The sequence below is a fragment of the Callorhinus ursinus genome, unplaced genomic scaffold (assembly GCF_003265705.2).
Source record: "Callorhinus ursinus isolate GAN/ISIS: 27379988/994484 unplaced genomic scaffold, GSC_fseal_2.0 scaffold83, whole genome shotgun sequence".
Lineage (NCBI taxonomy): Eukaryota > Metazoa > Chordata > Mammalia > Carnivora > Otariidae > Callorhinus > Callorhinus ursinus.
In genome coordinates, this window is record NW_027397145.1 from 2703252 (window position 1) to 2711863 (window position 8612).

General features: G+C 41.8%; 1 pseudogene; it reads right to left on the reverse strand.

The window, feature by feature from the left end:
• Window positions 1-1041: 1041 nt before the first annotated feature.
• Window positions 1042-3301, reverse strand: LOC141371644 (folate receptor alpha pseudogene; annotated as a pseudogene).
• Window positions 3302-8612: the final 5311 nt, after the last annotated feature.

The following is an 8612-nucleotide window of genomic DNA, read 5'->3' on the forward strand; positions in this document are numbered from 1 at the left end:
CCCAGGCCCCCCCCCCCCCCCCGCCCCCGCCAACTCCAGTTTTAGAGAGAAGTTTTAGTAGGGAGCAGTGGGATCCTCTTTACAGGAACTCTGAGCTGGTGGCTCACTTTTATACCTGTCTTAGGATCGGACCTCACCTTCTCTTACGTCTCTTTCATGATGGCTGATCAGGTTTGGTGAGGGAGGGTAGAGGTAGAGGTGGGAATTGGTAATATTAGCCAGGAGATATTTCAAAGACATCACTCCTTTGATAATAATAACTTATGGATAAAACAATTTAACAAATTTCCTCTCGATGCTCTACCCCCATTACAAACAGTATCACATTATCAACAACAACCTCATCTGTGAGTCAGTATTAGCCCACATTCATTTCTAGGAATTATCCTAGGGAAGTGACAGTCTGGGACACAGTGATGTTTGGACATGTTGGGTACACCCTCATATCCAGGCCTAAACAGTGTACTATGATGGTATGGTGGATAAATGTGTCAAAGCATGAAAACCTCCAAAAGAACTTTCACTAGAGTTTTATTTGAAATGTTGAGGTCAGTTAATTCCAAATATTCCTTTCATCTCTTTCGTCCTTGGGTATTCCTCACAATGCAAGGCCTTGCAGGTACTGTTCCCCTCTTAGACCCTCTTGCCCATTTCATTCAGAACTTCACATGGTCCTTCTTACAGATGGTGTACATTCAGTTGATTCTCAAAGATTCCATATTGTGAATTCACTTGTTCACTGGTGGGTATTGGATTTGGGGGTTACAAATAAATTTTAGTGGCTGTTCGTGGACGTATGCGGAGTGGTGAAAACTTCAGATCACCCAATGAGCACCACGTTGAACAAGGTAACTATTCTGACTCGCTGTTTCAGCTTTCATACTGTATTCAAGTGTCCTTTTTGTGGTCTATTTAGTGCCATATTTTTCACATTTTTATGCTTTTTGTTGGTGATTTCACTGTTTAAAATAGTCCCCCATCTATAGTGCTGGAGTGCTGTCCAGTATTCCCAAGTGCAGGAAGGCTGTAATGTGCCTTACAGATTAACTATCTGTGTTAGATAAGCTTCATTCGGGCGTGAGTTATATGGCTGTTGCATGAGTGTATTAAATAAATATCTTTAAACAGAAGTCTCTTTATTTTTTTGTTTTGTTTTATTTTTGTTTTTTACATGTTGGGTATCCGGTTTATTCAAACTGTCAGTCAGAGCCCCGCCCCCAAGGAACAGGAAGTGAGCTGGGAGCTATGGGGCTGAACAGGGCAGGGCTGGGCGGGTATCAGAAGGTAAAAGGAACTCTGCTGAGCAGCCAGAGCGGCATGAGGGCCAGACTGAGCAGGAGAGGCCAAAGCCCACAGAGCCCAGCCCCACTCATGGCCTCAGCATAGAACCTCGCCACGTCCTTGTTGGGGTCGCGCTGGGCTGGGTCAAGCCACATCTGGATGCAGCAACTGCTCCCTCAGTGTAGTTGCTGAGTTTGTAGGAGTGGCTCCAGATCTCACTGCACAGAGCGGCAGGCGTGGGGAAGTAGAGATGGAAGGGGTAGCAGGCAGCTCCCACTAGGTACCGGTTATACCCTGATGTCTGTCCCAGCCTTTGTGCCAGTTGTTCTTGTAGGTGTAGGAAGTGTGGCAGCCTTCCCACCAGTGCTGACAGTCCTCTTTGCACAGGGGCACGTTCATGTCACACTCTTTGTGCCAGCTGTGGCTCACCTGCTGGCCCCAGGGACCCCAGGTTGCGGGAGCACTCATACCAGCAGGTGTCCTGGATGAGGTGCCGTCTGTCTGCAGTGGTTCCAGTTGAATCTGTACAGGTGGGAAATATCCTTATGGATTTCCCAGCTGGTGTTGGCAAAGCAGCAGGAATTCTTCTTCCAGGGGCTGCACTGCTTGTGCAGCTCGTCCTCCGGGCTTGGCTTTTCCTTGCTGGGCTTGGCATCCATACAGACATTGAGAAGCTCAGTCCTGGGCTGGGTTGCCCATACTGCGGCTGCCCCCACCCGAAGGAGTAGAAGCTGTGTTATCACTAGCTGGGCCATGTCAGTCTCTGAATCCTGTGACAACCAGGGAGGGTTAAGCCCTCCGAAGACCTCAGCAGGTAAAGGACCACTGGACCCTTCAGAGCTCTCTTCTGGCTTTATAAGCTAAACAGAAGTATCTTTAAGCAAAAATTCAAAACAAGGTTATGTATTGATTGATGTTAAAAACGTGACTAGAGGCTCACAAGAATCTAACTCTGTTTTTCCTAGTGTTCAATAATTCACTGTTCATGGCAAATTTATAGAACATAACTATTGCACTTAATGAGAATTCGCTTTATCTAGCCATAGCTGTCTGTCTGTCTATCTATCTATCTCAAGTTCCCCATTGCCATTTCAGATCACTTCTTTTCCAACTTTGTGGAATTTCAGTCCAATTAGGTGTACCCCTTTAACCATTTATTTTGCTGTAATTTTCTGATTCAGTTCATTATATTCTTTCTCACCTCTAAGTTCAACAAACATTAATGCAGTTGAACTGATTGATCTTTAGTACTTTTTGCATCTTGCTTAAGAAATTCTTCCCTGTCCTGAATTCATAAAGATATTCTGCTCTACAGTCTTTTAAAAGCTTTTTAGCTTTTTTTTTTTTTTAAGATTTATTTAGTTGATAGAGAGAGAGAACGTACGCATGCATGGTGGAGGGAAGGGCAAAGGGAGAGAGACTCCCAAGCAGATTCTGCACTGAGCATGGAGCCTGACATGGGGCTTGATCTCACGACACTGAGATCATGACCTGAGCTGAAATCAAGAGTCGGACGCTTAAGTGACTTGAGTCACCCAGGATCCCCAAAAGGTTTTCAGTTTTGACTTTCACATTTAGGTTTATAATCTATTTGAAATCGATATTTTTATGGTGTAAGTTAGAAGTATAATTTCATTTTGTTCTCATAGATACTTGATTATCCCAGAACCTTTTATTGAAAAGACCATCTTTCTCCCAGTCCTTTGCAGTGGCATCTCTGTCATTTATCAAGGGCTTACATATGTATAGTTCTATTTATTTATTTATTTATTTATTTATTTATTTTTTACTCCCCTGCCTCTTTTTTTTTTTTAAGATTTTATTTATTTATTTGACAGAGAGAGACACAGCGAGAGAGGGAACACAAACAGGGGGAGTGGGAGAGGGAGAAGCAGGCTTCCTGTGGAGCAGGGAGCCTGATGTGGGGCTTGATCCCAGGACCCTGGGATCATGACCTGAGCCAAAGGGAGTCACTTAATCAACTGAGCCATCCAGGTGCCCCCATAAATAAAATCTTAAAAAAAAAAAGGAATTATGGGCATGGCTATTAATATAGGGAGCTGATTAAAATAAAATAAATTAAAAAATCAAGTATGTTTTTGAGAAAGAATTTCTCATCAAAAGTACCACCAGCCTGCATTCAAAGAGTCTTCTGCAGTTGTTGGCCCCATAATTCTATCAGAAGGAAACATGTGGAGAAAGCTGCTAAGTCCCCAAGCAGGGCATATTTTCCAGGGCCCTCTTCAGAGTGACTAATAATAATTGAAAAGGAACACCTTGCCAGAGGGCAGAACCAAGGGCCACAGTGAGCAGTGTTTTAGGGAGTCACTCTAGGTAGAGAAAACAAGACCCATTCAAGAAATAGTCCACTTTCCTAGAGTAGGAATGCTTATAATTGTCTGCCCAGTGGCATTTAGAATTGTGTCTTCCATCTTTCTCCTTTCCAAATGAGAGAGTTTATTGTCATTAGCCTGACGCTGTTCTACTATCATGTATATATTTTGGAGTGGGGTGGAACAGATAACTTGGATTACTAGTTAACAGGTATCTAGGTTAAAATGAACCTCTTCTAGATCTGATGTTGAAATGAACACATATCAGAGATCTTGGACTTTGAGCTCAAAGCAGTGACTGTGTGGGACTTGTCTTCTCCCTTGGGGAGGAGGTAAGTATTTTGTATGTGATGGGGTGGGAACTGAATATTTAATATTTAATAGTAAGAAGCCTGGGCTGTGATTTTTTTTTTTATTACTATTCATGGAATTTGGTGCCCACCTTTACAAGAGGATTGTACTCAAAATAAGCAGAGGTGATGTATATTGCTTCTTTTAGAAGATTTAAGGGTTACCTTGTGCTTGGTCATAAGTCTCTTTGCTTTCTCCCATGACAGGCATTAATGTTTCAGGTAATGGCTTATCTGTCATTCTTGGTCCCATAGCAAAGAAGATGTGGGTCAACACTGCAGCTGACCCAAAGTGAACATAGAAAGCACAAAACAAATGTCTGTAGTTTTTTTTTTTTTAAAGATTTTATTTATTTATTTGAGAGAGAGAGAATGAGAGATAGAGAGCATGAGAGGGAAGAGGGTCAGAGGGAGAAGCAGACTCCCTGCCGAGCAGGGAGCCCGATGCAGGACTCGATCCCGGGACTCCGGGATCATGACCTGAGCCGAAGGCAGTCGCTTAACCAACTGAGCCACCCAGGCACCCAAATGTTTGTAGTTTTAAGCCATTGGGATATTTGAGTCATTTATTGTTGCCACATAACGTAGTCTTCCATGGCTAATACAGCCATGCTTACAATATTTAAAAAGATAAAATACAAGCCTAAAATTATCTTCAGGAAATAGAAAATTATAAAAAGGAGCAGAAAATATGAAAAGCAGAATTGATCTCTAGCAGATGCTACCTATAGGAAATTCTAAAGGATGTACTTGAGACAGAACAAAAGTAATCCTTGAGGGAGGAGCTGAGGTACAAGAAGGAAAGAAGAGCAAAGAAGGTGGCAAATGTATGGGTAAACACTGATTTTATAAGACAGCAATAATAATGTCCCAGTATGGTTAAATAAGTAAAATACACAACAGTAACAACAGCCATAATTTAATCCAGGAGGGGGATAATGCATTTTAAAAGATCCTCATATCACCTGGAGATAAGGTAAAGATACTGGCTTTCATGAAATAAGTATGCACACAGTCATTCTGGGATAACTACTGAAAAGAGTAAAACCACTGGATTATTTCCAAACCAGTAGTGAAGAAAAAGGAATGCTAAAATACTCACTGTTTGCAGGTGGAAGTTTATCGAAGCAAGAAGGATGACCTACAGGTTTCTGAATTTGGCAACCAGGTGGATGATAATGCTCTTCACTGAAGTAGGCAACAGGAGGAAGAGGAAGTGTGGAAGGAGGATGGTGAGTTCCCTGTGTGGGACAAGTTGAATGTGAGGTGTCTGAAGGATAACTGAGTGGGGACGACCAGGGGTCAGCTGTTGAGTTTCCTCAGGGAGACGCAGGGCCAAGGCAGTGGGTTTTATTTTTTAACTTTAATTTTAATTTTTTTTGACCTTTTTATTTGTTTGGTTTTGGGAGCTTCTTCTTAAGTTTAAAGTGATTCTTAGTTTTTTTCTGAACTTACAAATTTGCTTAACTACTTTGAGCTAATCTTGGCTACGCTGTCTTGATACACATTTTTAACCGATTTTTCCAGTATTACCTGGAGGAAAATTGTGAAATTGATGTCTCTGGAAAACTTTAAAAAAAGTAAGGTGCTTTTCTAACTTAAAATGTTTGAGTTTGCCTCCCCCCGCCACCTCCAGAGGGCTGAATTTTTCCAAGTATAAGAAAAGTTTTTTGGTTTTTATTTTTTTGGTTTTTTAAAAATTATTGGATTTAAGAATTTATTTTCTACTCTTCTCTGCCATCTGGTGGCTTGTGAATGGTACATTGCATTTGGAAGGAAATCAAAGAATTTGAGCTATTTTGAGATATGTAACTTACTGAAGAGAAGCAATATATGGTTGTGTGTGTTTAACTTTGAAACCACCAAATCGCAGTGATAGTTTTGGGGCACAGAAATTTGTCTCTGGTATTTTCTGGATTCGGTACCTACTCTTCTCTTTACCTCCTGTGCCTTGCTTCACCATCTAGAATTTTTGACCTCCTGTGTAGTGCTAAGTAAACTGAGTAATCAAAGTTAAAAATTTCCTTCTGCACTTAATTAAATCCTTGTTGGTTTCATGACCTGTATGAGTGTATGGTCTCCTTTAGTTCCCATCTGGGCATCATCTCCTATCTCTGTAGCCTTGTGCTAGGCAGAATAACAACCTCCACAAAGATGTCCATGTCTTAATCCCCAGACCTGTGAATGTGGTACCTTATGTGGCATAAAGTGCTTTTAGATAGGATTAAGGCCAAGGACCTTGAGAGAGGGAGACTATTTCGGACTATCTGGGTGGGTACATTCTAGTCATAAGGGCCCCTCTTCTGGTTGCAGTCAGAGTCAGAGAAAGGGGAGTGGGGAGAGAGATTGATAGGTGGGAGTGCAAAAAGGAACAGAAATTTGAAGTGTAAAAGAAACTAGACTGGCTTTGTAGATGGAGGGAGGAGGCCATGAGCCAGGGAATGTGAGTGGCCTCTAGAAGGAAACCATCTTTGCACTATAGCCTCCAGACAAGAATGCAGCCTTGTCAATAGCTTAATTTTAGCCCAGTGAAACTGGCACCAGACTTCTTACGTATAAAACTGGAAGATAATTCATTTGTTGTTTTAAGCCACGGGGTTTGAGGTAATTTGTTATGACTATGATAGAAAACCCTCCATGTTTTGTTAGAATTGGGTCTGGAAGCCTGGATTGGGAGGAGTGCAGAGCTAGCTTGAATTCTATTTAGTGGCAAACCTAGAGAACTGGTTGGTAATAAACTAGTTCTTTGGCAAGTTTAATGATGCTCTTCTCTTTTCAAGTTATGTTGTGACCCGGCAAGTTCCCATCTACTTTACTGTTTCCACCCTCCTCTGTTTCTGGGCTGTGTTGCAGCTTCCTTTTCCATCATGTCCCTCCTCTTTTCTTGACTAAAGGCAGGAGTTTGAAACAGATTTAATGATTTTACAAATATTCATTAAATGTCTGTCTTATGAGGGTGAGTTCACAGTCCTTGACACTGAAAGTCTCATAATTTCTGGGGGGAAACTGACAAGTAAACAAATACTGCAAATCTGTCTGATAAAAGCAATAGGAGTGAGCATGGGATAGAGGCATCTAATCTGGCCAAGAAATTCAGGGGGCTTGACTGATCCTTTTAATTCATTATCACAGATCGTAACTGGGAACTCCAAATTTCCTTTAAATACTCCTAAATTTTCTAGCAATCTTAAATTCATTCCACCACTCTCAGAAACAGCTGTTTCTCATCTCTCTCCACAGGCCTTCTTCATTCGTCTTTATGGTGGTTTAAAATATGTCCACAAATTCTTTAACAATCTTCCTTTCAAGAGGTGGAGCTTAAGTCCCCTCTCCCTTGAATATGGGCTGGACCTGGTGATTCATTTCAAACAAACTAATATGGCAGAAGTGACCACATATATATGAAATCATCACGTTGTATGCTTTAAATGTATTGTAATTTTATTTGTCAGTTATACCTTAACAAAACTGGAAAAAAAAGAAGTGACTACGTAGGACTTCTGAGACTAGGTCATAAAAAACATTGTGGCTTCCCTTGCTCTCTGTCCCTCTTGGATCACTCACCCTGAAGGAACCCAACTGCCATGTAAAAAGTATTTCTATGGAGAGGGTCTTGTGGGAAGGACGAGGTCAAACGCCAAAAGCCTTGTGGGTGAGCAGTCTTGGAAGCAGATCCTCCAGCCCTGGCTGACATCTTGATGACAACCTCTGGCAAACCCCGAACCCCAGTCACCCAGGTAAGCCTTCTGCGAATACCTGATTCACAGAAACTATGAGATAATAACTGTTTGTTGTTTCAAACTGCCGAGTTTCGGGGTGATTTGTCATAGGTAACTACTATAGATCTTGGTACTTGAAAGTGGAATTCGTCTATAACAAACCTAAAAAATTCCAAAAATTTTGGAATGAAGCAGTAGGCAGAAGCTGAAAGGACTTTGAGGAAAATGTTAGAGAAAAATTGAAGCATCCTGAAGAGTCTGTGAGAAGAAGCTTCCTGGCTTTTCAGGAGACTGTAGGTGAAGGCTTAAAGGAAAGTAACAAACATATTCCTGGAAACGGAAGGAGAAGGGATCCTTTTTGTGTAGAAGTGGAAAGTTTAGCAACACTGTCTGTCAGCTGTGTTCATGTGGAGAGTAGCAAATGTCCATAAAGAACTGGGTGGTGTAGCTAAGGAAATTGCCAGGCGGAATGGTAAAGATGCTGCCTGGCTGCTGCTTATAGTTTCTGCTTATGGTAAAATGTTGAGAGAAGAGAGAGACCTGTTAAAGAAAAGATGGTTAAACACAAAAGAACCAGGAATTATTAGTCTAAAAATTTCCCGGCATCTTCAGAAAGCAAACAAGGCTAAGTTTAAGAACTGGCTTCTGGGCAAAGATGAAAATCCAAGAAACTGTGAGGAAACAGGGTCTCATGAGCTGCTAAGGTTTGGGGGATGATTTTGTTTTATAGCAATGTGATTGATAGACTCCATCATCCTTACTTGAAGCTGATCACCTTGCTTGAGACTCCGTGGAGAAAATAGCAGCCCTTTCTCATCTTCCTAACGCTGTATGCGGTGAGCCGGCATCGGTGCCTGGGCGCTCTGCCTCCTTTGTGGTGAAATGAATATGTACCAGCCTGTCCATTAGTGCTTTTTCATCCGTCCGCA